The sequence below is a fragment of the Heterodontus francisci genome, chromosome 10 (genome assembly GCF_036365525.1).
Source record: "Heterodontus francisci isolate sHetFra1 chromosome 10, sHetFra1.hap1, whole genome shotgun sequence".
Lineage (NCBI taxonomy): Eukaryota > Metazoa > Chordata > Chondrichthyes > Heterodontiformes > Heterodontidae > Heterodontus > Heterodontus francisci.
The window spans coordinates 76,219,836-76,238,004 of record NC_090380.1 but is presented as its reverse complement, the minus strand read 5'-3'; the positions used below and the strand labels follow the sequence as shown (position 1 = coordinate 76,238,004).

The window sequence follows — 18,169 nt, the reverse complement described above, 5'->3', positions numbered from 1 at the left end:
TCTTAGCACACACCTGCAGGATCCATAGGTGGTGGTCACAGATGACCAGTTGGGCATTGATGGAATGGAAGCCATTTCTGCTAATGAAGGCCACTGGCTGGCCTATGGGAGCCTTGATTGCCGCATGCAGGCAGTCTATCACACATTGTACCTGGGGCAATTCAGCGATGGCCGAAAAGCCCATGGCTCTCTCAGACTGGCTGTCCAGATCAGTGTAATAATGGATGTATTGAGGGCCCTCCTGAAGAAGGCATCGGTCACCACCTTGGTGTAATGATGTGCTGCTGATTGGGAGATGATCTCCAGTGGGTCCCTGGAATGGACCAGAGGCATAGAGGTTAAGGGCTATGGTGACCTTCACTGTCACTTGCATAGTGTGACCACCAACACCACTGGGACTCAGCTCATCTCTCATCATGGCACAAAGATCTGTGATGGCCTCTCTGGAGGGATGCAGTCTTTGGTGACACTGCTGCTTTGACATTTGGGTTTAGCTCATCTGCTGTCTGTAGACCCTTATTACAGGGTACCTTACATACAAAGATACGAACATACGAATTAGGAGCAGGAGCAGGCCACTCAGCCCCTCTAGCCTGCTCTGCCATTCAACAAGATCATGGCTGATCTGATTGTAACCTCAACTCCACATTCCCACCTACCCCAAAACCTTTCACCCCCTTGCTTATCATGAATCTATCTACCTCTGCCTTAAAAATACTTAAACACTGCTTCCACCGTCTTTTGAGGATGAGAATTCCAAAGACTCATGACCTTCTGAGAGAAAACATTTCTCCTCAGCTCTGTCTTAAATGGGCGACTCCTTACTTTTAAACAGTGACCCCAGTTCTAGATTCTCCCACAAGGGGAAATATCCTTTCCACATCCATCCTGTCAAGCCCCCTCAGGATTCTATATGTTTCAATCAAGTCACCTCTTACTCTTCTGAACTCCAGTGGATACAAGCCTAGCTTGTCCAACCTTTCCTCATAAGACAACCTGCCCATTCCAGGTATTAGTCTAGTAAACCTTCTCTGAACTGCTTCCAAAGCATTTACATGCTTCCTTAAATAAGGAGACCAATACTGTATACAGTACTCCAGATATGGTTTCACTAATGCCTTGTATAACTGAAGCATAACCTCCCTACTTTTGTATTCAATTCCCCTCGCAATAAACAATAACATTCCATTAGCTTTCCCAATTACGTGCTGTACCTGTATACCAACCTTTTGCGATTCATGCACCAGGACACCCAAATCCCTCTGCATCTCAGAGCTCTGCAATCTCTCACCATTTAGATAATATGCTTCTTTTTTATTCTTCCTGCCAAAATGAACAATTTCACATTTTCCCACATTATACTCCATTTACCAGATTTACTTAACCTTATCTATATCCCTTTGTAGCCTCCTTATGTCCTCTTTACAACTAACTTTCCTACCTATCATTGTGTCATCAGCAAATTTAGCAACCATACCTTCTTCGCACTGCAGCCGGCTTGTGATTCCTTCTGAGGCCTTCTCCCACTTCCCCACCCTGAGGCTGCCTCTGCAGATGGCCATGAGGTTGCTGCTGTCAAGTGCCTGTGGCTGCAGCTCTCTCCCTCTCATGTTCTCTTCCTCACTAGAGGACCTGCCTCCTGAGTGCATGATGCCCATGGCCGGTGGGCACTCCTGGGGCTGAATTTTATTCAGGCACTGCGCTGCAATGCCCTTTAATCTCAGCGGGGTGCCCACCTTTAGCAGCCACCACAGAGCCCCCGCAATATTACGCGCGGAGGCTCATTAGCATCACGGCGCTGAGCCGCCCTCCCCATATCATGTGGGTAGAGGCAGGATATTCGGCACAGTGAGAGACCTTTTGACAGCTGTGCAGCAGGTGCTGGGGCCCTATTTTAAACGCTCCAGCACCTGCTTCCTGACAGCTGTCAAAGAATACTCACCTCACTGCTGAAGAATGGGGCTGCTGTCAATCTGGCAGCAAAGCAGAAAGTGCTGTAGAAATCCAGCAGGTCAGGCAGCATCTGTGGAGAGAGAAGCAGAGTTAACTTGACCAAGTTCACAGACCTGAAAGTTAACTCTGCTTCACAGATGCTGCCTGACCTACTGAGCGATCCCAGCACTTTCCGCTTTGCTGCCACATACTTACCTTGCTGTGTCCCAGTGTCCTATGAAGTGGCGATCCTCTTCTCCCACTCAAGTGTAACATTCCTTCTTGTAGGTGTGCTGCACCTGGGTGAATAATCTTAAATTTGCACATTCCAGGACATGAGACTTAAATACACCTTAAAAGGTATTACAGAGGTTTACAGAGAACACACTGATACAAATGGGAATGCACAGGTGTCACAGCAATACGTCTTTCACTAAATGTTCCTCACCAACATGTGTATCCTTTTCTCTGTGTGAATGATGTGTGCTAGCATGTAGTACCAAAGTCACATCCCTTTGCACCATTGGGCCTTCAGGAGAGCCAACGTATGCAATAACGTCATTGCCATGCCACCATTACTCATGAGCGTCTCCACGGATGCAGTGACATGGACATTGGCTCAGTCAGCTGCTGCCTCTAATAGTTTACACAGGGATGTTGCAGATGTGGACTGGAGCACAGCAGGTGAGCAAGGATGATGTGTGGCTTGCAGAGCTCATGTCGGTTCCTATGGTGCAGACAGCCTTTGTCTGATAAGCCACTGCCGTACATCCCTAGCTCACTGCTAGCCCTGCGTGCAGAGCCTGGGTGCCATCTACCCTCCCATGCGTCTTTCATGTTGTAGGTCCTCAGCGTCCTCATAGTCCAAGGAGGAATCCTGTTGACGTCTCTCCTCATCGTGCCAGGCACGGTCCCTATTGGGTGCGTAGTTGTGCAAAGCAGCAAAGAAAGGAGCTGGCCTTTTCGGCCCATAGTACAGGGCATCACCCTATCCATCCAGGCATTGGAAGCGCTCTTTCAGCATGCCGATCTCCTGCTCAGTGGTGACTCTTGTAGCTCACGTCTTCAACAGTGGTGGGGTCTCTCACTGGTGTCGGGAGCCATGTCTGCAAGGGATAGCCCTTATCTCCAAGAAGCCACCCCTCCATCTGAGCCAGTTCAGTGAACAGCGGTGGCAGCTGGGACTGGCGCAGGTCCCAGGTGTCATGACAGCTGCCTGAGAAGCGGTCACGATTTGCAGAAAGCATCTGCGGTGATCACATACCAGCTTCACCTAAATTGAGACGATTCCTTTCATGGTGATGTCTGCAGGTGGTAGCCTGGTGGGAGGCCCGATGGCCACATGAGTGCAGTCTATGAACATTACAAGCTATGGATCTCTGACAATGGTACCAAAACCGATGGCCCTCTGGGCCTGGCTGTGAAAGTCTGTCCTTAAGCGGACATCCTCACTGGTCCTCTGGTGCAGGGCATTGGTGTCCTCCCTAAAGCAGCGGTGCACTGCTGACTGTATGACCCCACAAAGGTCTCTGTTGGGCCCCTGAAAATCTGCACAGGCGTCAGGCTTGAGAACCGCTGCCACAATGAGGACCAAAGGCATAGGAGGTCCACTGAAGCCCATGGGCTGCAAGTCATCTTTGAGCAGGGCACAGAGATGTATCACCACCCTCTCTACAGGCGCAATCGCCTCTGAAATCCGATGGCATGTCATATGGGGCCTGTAGATGCACGGCAAATGTAATGGCGAGCTCCCTTTGGGGGCTGCTGCTCATGACCGGGGGCCTCTACGTGGATCGCACCTGCCTTTTGATTTTGCCTCTGGCGCATACAGATCCTCAGGAGCAGAGGATCACACAATGTAGGACGAGCCATACCTATTTCCATGTGATAAATGAAGTTGAACCCTTCATGTATTCGAAGGTTCCTAACAGGGCAGGGATTGGTGTTGACGGGTTCATCAGCTGCTTTCATGGATCAACTATGTGGCGTGCCATGGCATTGCCCATCTTGGCCAACATTCTGAGTGGCACAGCATGACCACATCAAGATCCTACCAGCTGAATCAATTGCCACCACCATCCATATAACCTTAATGCTCCTACCCTTTCTGGCACCTTCCCCACACACAGGGTGACTAGAGTGACATTGCTCCTTCACAAACACAAATACATGCAGAGCATACACTGTTTATGGAGAGAAGGTGCACAGTACCTCCCTTCATGCCTGCAGAGCTTTCCCTCCAGTAATCCCAGACCCCTCCTTCCTCCCTTTAAGAATGCAGAGTGAGACCCCTAAAAAGGAACTTACCTTTTGCCGCGAAACCTTCTGCCTCTGAGGACCCGCTGGCTTTTCCAATTGTGAACAGGATGGCACGTGACGGCCGCCCGTTCAGCAAAAAATCCGGAGGTGTCCATGGAGAGAGGGCGGGCTGCATAATCTGTGGAGGTAAGTACCGTTTAACTTATTGTAATTGGGATGCCGCCGCCGTGCAGTGGGGAGGGGCCACACAGAGGTCCCCCCACTGCCGGTAATTTACAGCGGGCCCTTCTCGACGTTGCGGGTCAAGGCGGGTCTCTCCCCGCAGAATTCTACCGGCTCCCGCGCCGTGATTCGCAGCGTCAAGGGGCCAGTAAAATTCAGCCCCTGGTCTCAAGGGCCTCTCTCCCAGATGCTTCCTCCATCCACCCCAACCTCACCCCTCTCACTCCCCTTTCAATCCACCCAAGTGCCAGTTGCCAGATGGCACTCTGGTGGCACGCCCCAAAACCCTGGCACCTGAACCACCCCTCCTTGCAACAAAATGCAACAGCTACGCTGCACTATCCTTCCAGTTAAAGCATGCTGCCTCAACCAAGGACTGCTGCATGAAGCCTTTATCTGCCACTTCATTGCCATCTTCCTATACCTGCCGGGACTCTGAAGCCCTGTGGCTCCCTGCACTTTGCGCTAAATTGAAACAGACCTGTAAAATCTGGATCTATTCGCACCTTACATGCCTTAATTACTTTATTGTCGGATCTGCATGCTCTTTCATCCCGTCATGCCGTCTGCCCCTCGTAAAATTCAGTACTGACGTCATGGCATTGGAACTCCATTCTGACACCACCCCACGTAGTATTACACCGCCACTCCCCCCCCCACCCCACCCCACTCCCCGCCGCCTCTGGGAGGCCATCCTCAAAGGGCCTGGAAAATCCCAGTCATAGACTGTAGCAATTTCCCAACAACAGATCTTTGGCTAACTGGTCTGTAATTCCCTGGTTTCCCTTTCTCACCTTTCTTAAATAATGGAGTGACGTGCAATGTTTCAATCTAAAGGAACGGTTCCTTGAATTGAGACAGCTTTGAAAGATTATAGTTGGGGCATCTGAAATTTTCTCACCTACTTCCTTTAAAACCCTGGGATGAAAATCATCTGGTCCAGGGGATCTATCATTATTTAGTGCCATTATTCTCTTAATTACTGTTATTTTGCTTACGTTAATTTTGATGAGTCCCTGACCCTGATGCAATACTAATTTCTTGGGATGTCTGGCATGCTGACCTCTTCCTCTGCTGTAAATGCTGATGCAAAATAATTATTCACCATATCCACAATTTCCTTATTTTCATTGACAATATTATCGTTATCAGTTTTTAAGGAGCCCACATTACTGCCGACCATTGTCTTTTTCCTACTTTAATGGTAAATATTTTTGTGTTGATTTTGGTCTTACACTCTTTGCTGTTCTTTGTATTTTTCTCATTTGCCAGGATCTGTGGTTTCTTTGCATTTTTAAATGTCTTTTCTTTTAGTTTAATGTTGTCTCTTACCTCTTTAGCTGCCCATGACTGTTTTTTCTGGTGAGTAGAACTCTTGCCTCTTAAGGGGTATAAACTGGTTCTGTATCACATTAAATTCTTTTTTGAACACCTCCCTCTGATCTTCTGTCATTTTATCAATTAACAGAATTACCCAGTTTACTGTGACCGTGTCTCTGTGTCATCCCATTGAAGTCAGCCCCTGACCTAACTCGAGAATATTAGAAGCTGTTTCACAATTCTCCCTTTCAAACATTATGTTGAACTCGATCATATTATGATTGTTATTAGATAAACATTCATGCACCTTTCGACTGTTAACTAAATCTGGCTCATTACACATTACTAAATCTAATATGGCATGCTCCTTGTTGGCTCTAGGGCATATTGCTGCTTAAAACTATGCCGCAAAAGCTCAAGAAATTCACAACCATTCTGACAAGTACTAGACTGCTTATCCCAATCTATATGAAAGCTAAACCCTCCATTAAAACTACTTTGCCTTTGCTACATGCTTGTCTAATTCCTGCATTTATACATCTACCATTTCATACCTGGTACCAGTGGCCTATACACAACCACCTTTTTGTTTCCAAAATATACTTTATTCATAAAAATCTGTAAAAATTACATTGCCAAACAGTTTCAAACAGCACCAAAAAATACAAACATTGCAAGGGAGATCAGTTTCCTTCAATACTATCATGAGTTTCTTCACAACCCTTCCGTTTCACAATTGTCATGCCAATTACAGTTTTACATTTACAGCAAATGAAAATATTAACGATACAGTTCGAGGGGTTTCCCATGGATCCAGCCCCTCAGTTCAGCTTGGTGGGGGGACCTTACACTGTGGTCTTTCCCCATTGAGCCTTTGCTGCGGCTGCCCCAAGCTTTAGTGCGTCCCTCAGCACGTAGTCCTGGACCTTGGAATGTGCCAGTCTGCAACATTCGGTGGTGGACAACTCTTTGCACTGGAAGACCAGCAAGTTTCGGGCAGACCAAAGGGCGTCTTTCACCGAATTGATAGTACTCCAGCAGCAGTTGATGTTTGTCTCGGTGTGCGTCCCTGGGAACAGCCCGTAGAGCACAGACTCCTGTGTTACAGAGCTGCTTGGGAGGAACCTCGACAAAAACCACTGCATCTCTTTCCACACCTGCTTTGCGAAGACACATTCCAGGAGGAGGTGGGCGACTGTCTCTTCCCCACCACAGCCACCGCGGGGGCATTGTGCGGAGGGGGCGAGACTTCGGGTGCGCATGAAGGATCTGACGGGGAGGGCCCTTCTCACCACCAGCCAAGCTACGTCTTGGTGCTTGTTTGAAAGTTCTGGTGATGAGGCATTCCGCCAAATGACTTTGACGGTCTGCTCAGGGAACCATCCGACAGGATCCACCGTCTCCTTTTCCCGTAGGGCCTTGAGGACATTCCGTGCAGACCACTGCCTGATGGACCGGTGGTCAAAGGTGTTTTCCCGCAGAAACTGCTCCACGAAGGATAGGTGGTACGGCACGGCCCAACTGCATGGAGCGTTCCGCGGCAATGTGACCAGGCCCATCCTTCGCAACACCGGGGACAGATAGAACCTCAGCATGTAGTGACACTTGGAGTTTGCGTACTGGAGATCTACACACAGCTTGATGCAACCGCACACGAAGGTGGTCATCAGGATGAGGGCCACGTTGGGTACATTTTTCCCGCCCTTGTCCAGAGGTTTGAACATCGTGTCCCTCCGGACCCGGTCCATTTTAGATCCCCAGATGAAGCGGAAAATGGCTCGGGTGACTGCCACAGCGCAGGAGTGGGGTATGGGCCAGACCTGCGCCACGTACAGCAACAACGTGAGCGCCTCGCACCTGATGACCAGGTTCTTACCCACAATGGAGAGAGATTGCTGCCCCCACATGCCCAACTTTTGTCATACTTTGGCTACTCGCTCCTCCCAGGTTTTGGTGCACGCTCCGGCCCTTCCGAACCATATCCCCAGAACCTTCAGGTAATCTGACCTGACGGTGAAGGGGACAAAGGATCGGTCAGCCCAGTTCCCAAAGAACATGGCCTCGCTCTTGCCGTGGTTAACTTTGGCTCCCGAGGCCAATTCGAACTGGTCGCAGATGCTCATCAGTCTGCGCACGGACAGCGGATCCGAGCAGAAGACGGCAACGTCATCCATGTACAGGGAGGTTTTAACCTGAGTGCCTCCGCTGCCTGGGATTGTCACCCCTCTTATGCTCGCATCCTTCCTAATAGACTCAGCAAAGGGTTCAATACAGCAAACAAACAAGACCGGGGAGAGAGGACAGCCTTGTCTGACTCCAGATTTGATCGGGAAACTTTCCGATTCCCACCCGTTGATTGAGACTGTGCTACTGATGTTTGTGCAGAGCAGTTGGATCCAATTGCAGATTCCCTCCCCAAACCCCATTTTGGAAAGCACGTCCATCATGTAGATGTGCGATATCCTGTCAAAAGCCTTCTCCTGGTCCAGGCTGATGAGGCAGGTGTCCACCGTCCTGTTCCGTACGTAGGCGATCGTATCCCTGAGTAGCGTGAGACTATCAGAGATCTTCCTGCCGGGTACAGTACAGGTCTGATCGGGGTGGATCACCAACTCCAGAGCAGACTTGACTCGACTGGCTATGACTTTGGACAGAATCTTGTAGTCAACATTAAGCAGTGAGATGGGCCGCCAATTTCTGATTTCTGCCCTCTCCCCCTTCCGCTTGTAGATGAGGGTGATGATGCCTTTTCTCATGGATTCTGACATGCTGCCGGCCAGGAACATACTCTCGTATACTTCCAGCAGGTCCGGGCCGACCCAGTCCCACAGGGCCGACTACAACTCGACCGGGAAGCCGTCGCTTCCGGAAGTTTTACTCGTCTCGAAGGACTCGACGGCCTTTGTCAGCTCATCCAGAGTTAGCGGCTTGACCAGTCTCTCCCTCCTGCTGTCATCTAAGACCTCTGTGATAGATGACAGGAAGGACTGGGAGGCTCTGCTGTCTGTGGGCTTCGCGTCATACAGCCCAGCATAAAAGGATTTGCTGATCCTTAGTATGTCGGACTGCGAAGACGTTACCGAGCCATCTTCTTCCTTCAGGCTGCTGATAACAGAGCTCTCTCTGTGTACCTTTTGGAAGAAGTAACGCGAGCACGTCTCATCCTGCTCGATGGAGCGGACTCTGGACCGGAAGATGATCTTGGAGGCCTCCTTGGCAAAGAGCGAAGCCTGCTGGCTCTTCACCTCTTGGAGGTCCTCCTTGACCTCAACCCCCATTGACTGCAACCGGAGCAGATTTTGCATACTTTTCTGGAGTCGGGACATTTCCCTCTGTCTCACTCTCGCCCTCTGAACACCTTTGTGGATGAAGAACCTCTTGATGTTCTCCTTAATCGCTTCCCACCAGTGAACTGGAGACTCAAAGAGGGGTTTCATGGTCCTCCAACCTTTGTAATCCCTTTTGAGTTCCTCAACGTTCTCTGGGGTCAGCAGTGTAGCATTGAGCTTCCACGTCCCTCTGCCAACCCACTGGTCGTCCTGTAAGTGACAGTCGGCCAGTAAGAGGCAGTGGTCGGAGAAGAACACCGGCTTGACGTCGGTGGATCCGACCGTGACGGCACGGGACACAAACAGGAAGTCAATCCTGGAACGGGCAGACCCGTCCGATCTTGACCATGTGTATCTGCGCTGCGCTCCGTCTGCAAGTTTGCTGAAGACATCGTGCAGTTTGGCATCTTTAACTGTTTCTATTAGGAATCTGGACGAAGCGTCCAGTTTGCTGTCGTCACTTCCAGATCGTCCAGCCGCATTGATGATGCAGTTGAAGTAACCGCCTAGGATGACTGGCCTGGACGTCGCCAGCAGCAGTGGGAGCTGCTGGAAGACGGTCAGCCGCTCGCTGCGTTGTACCGGGGCGTACACGTTGATCAACCGGAGTGGAGCGTCGTTGTACATTACGTCTGCGACGAGGAGGCGACCGCCCACCACCTCCTTAACTTCGGAGATGGTGAAGTTACCTCCCCGCAGCAGAATACCCAGGCCGGAGGAACGGCAATCATTACCCCCCGACCAGATCGATGGTCCGTGGGACCACCATCGCAACCACTGCCTGTAGGTGCTGAGGTGTGGTATTCCACACTCCTGCAGAAACAGTAGGTCAGCTTTGACCTTGGGGAGGTAATCCAAGGTTGAAACACATCGCGTAGTAGATTTAATGCTACGCACATTAATGGAAGCAATCTTTACACCCATTTTTTTAAAGTTAGTTGTTGCTTCCCATACCATTTGTTCTTACTAGTCCCAGTCCTTCGGGATGTTCCTGCATACCCATCGTGTGAGCAAGCTGTTTCACAATAGTTGGGCTCAGAAACCCCTCCTGGTTTTTCATGCAGGGGTTTTTCCGCTGGGGTGACATCGGGGGGGTCTTGTAGGCAGAGAGGATTGGGTTGTCCTCTGCTGCTTCCATCTGTTCCTCCTCGAAAACATCACTGCTCCCGGCTTCCCGGAGCTGAGGTGCGCCAGACGCGTCTTTGTTCCCAGTGTCCCGGAGCTGGGACGCGCTGGCCACGTCATTACGTGTGGCGCTTTGGGGCTGGGGCACGCCGCGCCCATCACAGCTTCCAGTGCCCGGGGGCTGGGATGCTTTATCTTCCATCTCCTTGGAGTTCTGCCGCCTCTTTTGAAGGGGCTGTCGTTCCAGCATTCCCCCGTCCAGTGAAGAGGAGCTGTTGCAGTCTGATTCAGAAGGTAGCCTCCTCTTGACACTGGTTTGGGTGGTGGCCTGTTCCGCTTTTGGATGTTTTTTCTTTGTGGTTTTCCTCTGGACCACTTGCCACTGACCTGATTGTCCATCTGCTGCCTCCTCCTCCATTGATTCTGTCTGTGGAGGAGGAGTTTCCAAGCGCAGGGTAGGTGCTGGGTCGCTGCTTTCAGCTGCCTCCCCTTCCTTCTCCTTCTCAGGTTGAAGTTCCTCACTGCGGAGAAGGTTGCTTGTCTCCTTTCCAGCGCCGGACGCCTTCGTCGAACCTTCTCCCGGCCTTTCCTTGGACCTTGCCGCCTGAGCATAACTGAGGCAGCGTTTGGGGCAGGTTTTGTAGAGATGGCCTGCCGCACCGCACAAGTTGCAACATTTAGTCTGCTTACAGTCCTTGGTCTGATGGCCTTCCTCCTTGCAGTTCTTGCAAACAACCGTGCTGCAGTTGGCCGCCACGTGACCAGTCTTGCCACAGGTGTGGCAAACTCTGGGCTGTCCAGCGTAGCCCAAGAAGCCTCGACTTCCCCCGATAGCGAAGCTGGAGGGAGGGTGGATGATGGCTCCACTGGGATCGACCTTCAAGGTCACCTTGACCTGCCGCTTGCTGGTCCAAATCCCAAAGGGGTCCTTGACATCAGTGCTGCTGCCGGCCACCTCGACGTACCTGGCGAGAAAGGTGAGTACATCCACCACCGGAACATGGGGGTTGTCGATGTGAATCGTCACCACCCGGTCCCGTTGTGACGGAAGCGTGAAGAGCGGCTCCGCTGTGAGGATCGACAATGGCGCCTGGTCCCCTTTCTCCTTGAACGCCTTCAGGAACTTGATGCATCCCGCCACGTTCCGGAACGTCACGTCGAAGTATCCACTGCTGGGGAAATCCTGCAGGCAGAAAACGTCCGTCGCTTGAAATCCGCAGCAATCAAAGAGAATTTTCTTGATGAAGAAGGTGCGATCGACCAGTACATCTCCTTCCTTGTCCTTCACGACCACCCGAACGGTGTTGCGCACTCCCTGACCTGAAGCTCGAAGATTGGTTATAGCCATTTTACTCAAAGCTTCCCCAGGATCAAACGGCAATGATCATGGTCTCTTCTCAACCAAGTAAGCACTGATAAGAACAGATACTACACTTGATCTTAGCCAAAAGGCCTATACACAACCCCCACTACAGTCTTAAATCCTTTTCTATTTCTTAATTCTACCATAAAGTCTCCACTGCCTGCTTACCTCTCGTTATATCTTCTCTTATCATCAAAGTGATTTAATCTTTAATTACTGAGGCTACTTCTCCCACTCTACCATTTTCTCTATCTTTCCTGTAGACCTCATAACCTGGTATATTTAGTTCTCAGTCCGGACTGTTTTGCAGCCATGTCTCAGTAATAGCTCCCATGTCAAACCCTCTAGGTTGAATTTGCATCTGCAATTCATTCAATTTGTTCGTTACACTCCGTGCATTTTTATAAAAAACATTCATTTGGGCCACGCACCCTAACCCAGGGGCCGCCAACCCTTTCCTTCGTGAGAACCACTTCTGATAAAGGAAAAATATCACGAGCTACCATCCCCACCCGCTCGCTCTGCCACCCCACTCGCTCAACACCCTCACTTTCCCCCCTCTTTGCTGCTCGTTCTCCCCCCTCTTCACTCCTTGCTCCCTGCTCTGCTTGCTCTCGCCTCTGCTTGCTCCCCCCTCCTCGTCACTCATTCACCCCCTCCTCACCCCTTGCTCTCCACTCCGCTCGGTCCCCCTTCTCACCACTCGCTCTTCCCATTGCAACATCAGTGCATGGTGATGTCAGCGCGCGGTGACATCAGGATGCGCATGCGCGAATTAATGCTGGGAGGATGATGTGGACAATTGGACTATATTTTCAGGAGCTCTATGTGAGCTACTCAAAGGCTGACGTGAGTTCCCACTAGCTCGCGATCGACGTGTTGGCGACCCCTGCCATAATCTGTTCTTCTACTCTAATCTTTTAGTCACTGTCCTGATTTAATTATTTTACATCTTTAATTTAACCTTTACCTCTAGTGCCTAAAGTACAATTTCTGACTGTTACTCCACTCTCTTCTCTTTGCTTTATTTTCAAACTATTATTTATACTACCATTTCCACCTGAGCCCTCTTCCCCCCATTTACTAGTTTAAATTCCATGTGATTGTGCTGTTTATCCTTTCTGCTCGGACCCTGGTTCCAGCCTAGTTCAGGTGGAGCCCATCCCACTGGTACAGTTCCTTCCTGTCCCAATACTGGTGCCATTTTCCCATGAAACAGAACCCCTCTGTCCCACACCACTCCTTCAGCCAGGTGTTCACCTCCCTAATCTGTTTATCCCTACACTAATTTGCATGTGGCTCGGGTAATAATCCAGAGATTATAACCCTTAAGGTCCTGCTCTTTAATTTAGCTCCTACTTCCTGGTAGTCTGCAAACAGGATCTCTTTGCCTACTCTTCCCAATGTTGTTGGTCCCAACGACCGGATCCTCTCTCTTCCTCTCCAATCTCCCTTTTAGCCAGTTTGAGATGTCCCTCACCCTGGCAGCAAATAGGCAACATACCATGTGTGACTCTCAATCCTGCTTACAAAGGATGCTATCCCCCCCCCACACTCTTAATTATTGCATCCCTACAATTACCACATTATACTTCTCCTCCTCCTCCCCAATTTGGACAGCCTCCTGCTCCAAGGTACCATGGCCCGCATTTTGGCTGTCCTTCCTCTTTATCCTTATCCTCACAGGTAGCAACTACATTGTACCTGTGGATAGGATCAATTTCTGATGATCCTAGTTTTCTAACTCAACTGGATTCCCCTTACTCTGTGCACTATCGGTCACACCACCTCTGTTCTGAACCTGCACCTCTCTGTGAAATGTGACCGATGTCTGGAGCAAACTGTCCAGATGCTTGCCTTATGTGCCTGAGTGTCTTCAACTCGCACTTCAGCTCAATGACTCTGAGCCAGAGAGATTTGAGACGGAGACATCTCTGCAGATCTGTTTGCTCAGGACAGTCTCGATGTTCACAAACTCCCACATCCTAAAGTCCAGACACACATATTATATATTAGTCTAGATTATTTATATATATTACTTACATCTACTTTAACTTTGTTGTTAATTCCAGACTTTTGCACTTTATTTTTGCTACACACTTTCATGATCGCAATGTGCAACCACTCTGCATTTTGGCAGATACTGCTTACTCTTCAAAATATAATAGCAACGACACTAATACAGAATGTATCCATTTATAGTTCAATGTATATTAGGCAAAAATGGAAAATTATGAAAGCTGATATTGCTGGGTGGGTGAAGAGTAAAAGATCTCCAAACAAGTACAAATCATCAGAAATACTACAAAAAAAAGTTGAATATAAGAGCACCAGAAGAATAGAACCAGTTGAAACAGCCAGTAGCTCATGGGTCTCCTCAGGTTATAGAAAATACAAGTTGGATAAATTAACTTACCTTTTTGACTCTCATTCCACAAGGGCTTCACCTCATAATGGTAGATCAGGCACACAAACCACTAGTTCAAAGTCGTGGGTAGTAAGTAGATCCAACTTGCACCTTTATCTTTTGGTTTTTGAACATTTACTGGTCAAGAAATCATTGTAATGTCAGGGAGACAGTTTGGACAGAGTGGAGAATTTACTGTATAGGAATATCACATAAGTGGATACCCACAAGTTGTAATAGCGATACTGAAACATACAGCTTGACCATGATTTGGGAAAAAAACAGGTTTATCTTGCACTAAGCCAGACTATGAGTCAGTGTGGAAAACCACCTCACTGTATTTCAATTCTTTTGAAGGAGGCGGAGAGTAGACTGCGTCAAACATTTCCAAATTTCTTTGTATTTCTTTCTGCTGCCAGTTGGACTATGAAGCAACTCAACAAGCTGGAATGTGTGGCTTTTATTTGTGGTTTAATAGTCAAAAGTTATTTAACTGTCTCTGGGCATTGTGAGGAGAAATACTTTGACCCGTCAGTTCCTACAATTCCTTGTTCAAATCAAGTTCAAAACATAAGATAACACTTGGCACTAAATGTTCTTGCAGAACTGTATTTCCCTGTCATTGACCATTGCAACACTTTCTGGTTAAACGCTAACAGCTGTGCTTCCTTCATTTTGTTGCTACAGTAAATCACATGCTACAATAAAGTGTAACCTAAACAAACATTTCCTCAGCCACCAATGACCAACAGTCTTAAATCCATTCATTTTCGATCATTAAAATCTCCATGTTATATTTTTAATGCATTTTTAATGAGTCCAATGTCTTTTTTTATTGATTCCCTAGCAATCTTCAATTGTCTTAACAGCATGTTAAGCAAAATGTAAAGGGAGATTTGAGCAAATCTATGTCTCTGGTTAGAATGTAGGTGTTGACCTCTGTTTATGTAAGTTGCTTAGCTGATACAGCATGTACACAAGCCATTTTCAGTATTAACCATTCCACAAGGGAAAAGCTCTCACCCATTGTGGAAATGTTGCTTTGTTTTGCAGGTATTGAAAATTGAATCAGGAACTCTCTCAGACAGCCCTGTGCCTTTGAGCCCTACTTTGATAGTTTTGACTAACTGCGAAATCTACCTTCCTGATCTTCCTTTGTAACAGCTTGGTATCTAAGGGAAAGAGAATGATATAATCCAGTGTAGTAGCATCATTTAGCTTCCCACTTGCTGATCTACTATAGGAGCAAAGGCAACAAAGAAATCCATGGAGTTCATTTGTCACATAAAAGCTTTTCATCAAGGACAGGTGATCCAAGTACCTTAAGGCACTGCAGGAAACTGCTGGAGTTGACTTTTATTGTTCTGGAATGTGAGTTGCTTGATATATTGTCATCTAACTATAACCTGCTGTTTATTTTAGTCTTCGTTTTAATTTTACTTCTTAGTTAACATGATTTGTTGTTTTTAGCCAAACACTTATAGTTTGTTAGTCTGACATTTTTCATCAGATAGAGAAACTGGGAGAGTATGCTGGAATCCTGTACCAGTTCTAGCACATAACATCACTGCAAAAAAGATTCAGCGTTCACCCTATGAGTCTGATTACGCTCATGTGAAGTGCCTTGGGACATTTTGCTATGTTAAAGGTGCTATATAAATGCAAGTTCTTGTTGTTTGGCGCACACAGATTTGACATATGTATTTCCTCAAAAAGTAAGTTTGTTAGTGATAATGGAAAAATATTGACCAATCATTGACATTTCTGTAATAATGATTCTTTTAAACTTCTCAAGCAGCAAATGATTCACCTAAACTGATATAAAGGTATCAAACTGTGTTCATCCAGCTGTGGGGTGTGCAAAATTTGTATGAAATGGTTCAACAGCAGGTTTGGAAACATTGGGTAGAATTTTAACTGCTAAAGGGAAGAGGTGCAGGTGGGGAGTTAAATCCCCTAAAAGTAGGTCAGATCAGGATCCCAACATCATTCGGGAAACCCCTTTCGAGCTATCGGGAAATTAATTAGATAATGCAAACAGGCAATTAAGTGTGTCTTTAACTTTGCATTCTGGCTTTAACAGCCAGGAGACCTATGTCCCGAGTTGTCAGCAATTCTCTAGGGTCAATCAGGCGAGTGCACAGTGGGGAGTGTTTCTTCATTGAAACTGACAGGCTGGAAAGACTTTGATCAGTGAAACTGAAATGCTGGAGAGACAGGATGCCCTGGAGGGGTCAAAGACAAAATCTATTTGGTTAGAGTTAAGAAACAATACTACTAGGTGTATCCTACAGGCCACCAACTAATAGGAAAGATATAGAGGAGCAAATTTGAGGGGAAATTACAGGGAAGTGCAAAAACTATAGAATTGTGATAATGGGGACTCTTGCCTTGGGTGCTATGGTGTTGGAAGGATGAATGAGAATGGGCAGAGACTGCTTGAGTTGTGTACCTATCATAACCTCTGCATCCTTTTTGCAGCGGTGACAGGTAGAGCGAGGTGGCAGCTGGGTAAGTAAGTCCTATATATTTGGGCAGCGGCTGAACCCGAGACACTACACCTGTAGTGTCTCCCACCCGCCCTCCTCCTCTAACCAAAAAAAAAAGGACTTGGTGGTGTGCAGATAAGGTAAGGCTTCTTCTATTTTTTTTTTTCGTGTGATTGGTAAAAACTTTTCGTTCCTTTTTCATTTATCTAAGTTAAGACTAAGTTAAGCTTAAGATTAAAAATGGCAGGAGATCTCAGACCCGTGTTATGCTCCTCTTGCTCAATGTGGGAGCTCAGGGACACGGCTGAGGAAAAAGGAAGCATACATAAGGTCTAGGAGGCTGAAGAAAGGCGAAGCTTTGAAAGAATATCGGGAATGTAGGACCAATCTGAAACGAGGAATTAAGAGGGCTAAAAGGGGTCATGAAATATCTTTAGCAAACAGGGTTAAGGAAAATCCCAAAGCCTTTTATTCATATATAAGGAGCAAGAGGGTAACTAGAGAAAGGATTGGCCCACTCAAGGACAAAGGAGGAAAGCTATGCGTGGAGTCAGAGAAAATGGGTGAGATTCTAAACGAGTACTTTGCATCGGTATTCACCGAGGAGAGGGACATGACGGATGTTGAGGTTAGGGACAGATGTTTGATTACTCTAGGTCAAGTCGGCATAAGGAGGGAGGAAGTGCTGGGTATTCTAAAAGGCATTAAGGTGGACAAGTCCCCAGGTCCGGATGGGATCTATCCCAGGTTACTGAGGGAAGCGAGAGAGGAAATAGCTGGGGCCTTAACAGATATCTTTGCAGCATCCTTAAACACGGGTGAGGTCCCGGAGGATTGGAGAATTGCAAATGTTGTCCCCTTGTTTAAGAAGGGTAGCAGGGATAATCCAGGTAATTATAGACCGGTGAGCCTGACGTCAGTGGTAGGGAAGCTGCTGGAGAAGATACTGAGGGATAGGATCTATTCCCATTTGGAAGAAAATGGGCTTATCAGTGATAGGCAACATGGTTTTGTGCAGGGAAGGTCATGTCTTACCAACTTAATAGAATTCTTTGAGGAAGTGACAAAGTTGATTGATGAGGGAAGGGCTGTAGATGTCATATACATGGACTTCAGTAAGGCGTTTGATAAGGTTCCCCATGGTAGGCTGATGGAGAAAGTGAAGTCGCATGGGGTCCAAGGTGTACTAGCTAGATGGATAAAGAACTGGCTGGGCAACAGGAGACAGAGAGTAGCAGTGGAAGGGAGTTTCTCAAAATGGAGACGTGTGACCAGTGGTGTTCCACAGGGATCCGTGCTGGGACCACTGTTGTTTGTGATATACATAAATGATTTGGAGGAAAGTGTAGGTGGTCTGATTAGCAAGTTTGCAGACGACACTAAGATTGGTGGAGTAGCAGATAGTGAAGGGGACTGTCAGAGAATACAGCAGAATATAGATAGATTGGAGAGTTGGGCAGAGAAATGGCAGATGGAGTTCAATCAGGGCAAATGCGAGGTGATGCATTTTGGAAGATCCAATTCAAGAGTGAACTATATAGTAAATGGAAAAGTCCTGGGGAAAATTGATGTACAGAGAGATTTGGGTGTTCAGGTCCATTGTTCCCTGAAGGTGGCAACGCAGGTCAATAGAGTGGTCAAGAAGGCATACGGCATGCTTTCCTTCATCGGACGGGGTATTGAGTACAAGGGTTGGCAGGTCATGTTACAGTTGTATAAGACT

At 47.8% G+C, this 18,169-nt stretch overlaps 1 protein-coding gene across 5 annotated transcripts in view; it reads right to left on the bottom strand.

Annotated features, from left to right (window-relative positions):
• Positions 1-18,169, bottom strand: part of casr (calcium-sensing receptor) — a 104,043-nt gene that overhangs the window by 69,199 nt on the left and 16,675 nt on the right. For 2 of the 5 annotated variants that reach the window (XM_068040809.1, XM_068040816.1), the window contains exon 1: positions 13,967-14,366. The exons of 2 other annotated variants lie outside the window; for them this stretch is intronic. The gene's annotated coding sequence lies outside the window, so the exon portion shown is untranslated. Of the gene's footprint in view, positions 1-4,239; positions 4,370-13,966; positions 14,367-18,169 lie in introns of those variants that run through there. One more of the 5 variants, XM_068040810.1, reaches the window with a different exon arrangement.